Source organism: Podarcis liolepis, assembly GCF_965112155.1.
Source record: "Podarcis liolepis genome assembly, chromosome: 7".
Taxonomy (NCBI): domain Eukaryota; kingdom Metazoa; phylum Chordata; class Lepidosauria; order Squamata; family Lacertidae; genus Podarcis; species Podarcis liolepis.
Genome location: NC_139561.1, coordinates 7,354,702 through 7,356,474, shown reverse-complemented (window position 1 = coordinate 7,356,474; position 1,773 = coordinate 7,354,702).

Genomic DNA, 1,773 nt, shown 5'->3' with positions numbered 1-1,773 from the left:
ACGGCTCACCTGAAGCCAATTCTCACGAGGAAGGCTCCATTAGCAAGCCTCTTTGTAAATCTCGGCTGCAGAGGGCAGCTTTGCTGCTCTTGGGAAGTGGGAAAGGGGATTTTAATTTTGCTCATGCCTGCATTGAAGTCAGGTCAGCTGCCGTTAGTTATAGCTCTGTTTTGGACTTGGAGGTATGGAAATTAAGGCATCATGAAGTGAATGCCAGGCCTGGGCACCTGGACGTAATTGAATCCTGCGAGAGGTTTAAAATATGAAGCCTGTTCCTCTCTCCTGGCAGTGCACTGCCCATTTGACAGAGTTTCACAGAATTGTAGGGCTGGAAGGTACACCCAGGGGTCATCTATTCCACCCCCTCCAATGCATGAATCACAGCTAAAGAATCCCTGGCAGATGGCTATCCAACCTCTGCTTAGAAATCTCCAAGCAAGGAGAGTTCACCATCTTCCAAGGGAGACTATCCCACTGTTGAACAGCTCTCATCACCAGAAAGTTCTTTATTGTCACTTGAAGCCATTGGATTGGGTTCTTCCCTCCAGAGCAGCAGAAAACAAGCTTGCTCCATCTTCCTTGCGACAGCCCTTCAGGTAGTCAAGGATGGCTATCCTGTTACCTCTCAGTCTTCTCCTCTCCAGACCCAGCTCCCTCAACCGTTCCTCATAAGGCTTCCCTACGAGATCCTTGATCATCCTGGTTGTGTACACCTTTCAGATAGTCTTGAAGGCAACAGCCTTGAAGGCAGCAATGCTGCTGAAAGCCAGTTCCTGGAAACCACAGGAGGTGAGGGTACTCTTGTGCTCAGACCCTGCTTACTGGCAGGGACGTAGGAAGGGGGGGCGGTGGGGGTGGACTGCCACTGGTGACCTCACTGAGGGGGGTGACATTCGGCACGCCGCCTGCCTGCAGCTTCCAACCCTACCCTGAGCCGTCAAGGTAAGGGGGAGAGCCACGCCACTTTGCCAGCAGCATTCCCCCCCCTTCCCCCTTCGTTTTGACAGCTTGGGGTAGGCTTGGGAGTCGCGGGCAGGTGGCGCGCCGCATGTCCGCCATGGGCAGCTCTCTCCACCCCGTTGGCGGCTTGCTCCGTCCCCCACTGCAGGGTGCACACGCCACTCCGGGCACCCTAGCGGCTACCCTACACCTGGGAGGGCACCCTCTGCGCCACACACCCCTCAGGAGTGCGCCACGCCCCTCCTCGGGAGCATGCCCACCCTGCGATCTTGCCCATCTGTGGCAGCTGAGGTGGGGATGGTGGTGGACCCAATTTGTTTACATTTTGTAAATAATGAAATGGGGGTGCAGTGCTGGCGTAGTGATTGTAGCCAGTGCCACTGGGAGCTGATGGGCCTTTGTCTCGTTCTAACTGTGTGAGCAATTAACAAAAGAATTACCTGGACTCCTATATTCAAAACGTGGGGTTTTGCACACTCTCCATCCAGAAAGAACCCCCAAGAGAGTTTAAAACACCCACAGAATTAAGCAGCAGAATAGTGTGAAGTATAGTTTGTTAAACCCTTTTGCACATCCCTTTTAGTCTGCTTTAAAGCCTTCGCCCTCCTCTCTCTAGTAATACATTCTTAAGTAAGTTTAAAAGTTTTACTTACTAAATTCAAATGTATTCTTCATGCATTGTTTCATGCAGCAGCAAGGAGAACACAGGTAGATTACTATGCAAAGTACGTAATAGAGCTTCAAACTTATGGTCTGAACTTGTTCAGACACTTACATCCTAGTCGGTTACATGGCTGAAAGAAAGTGAGGAAT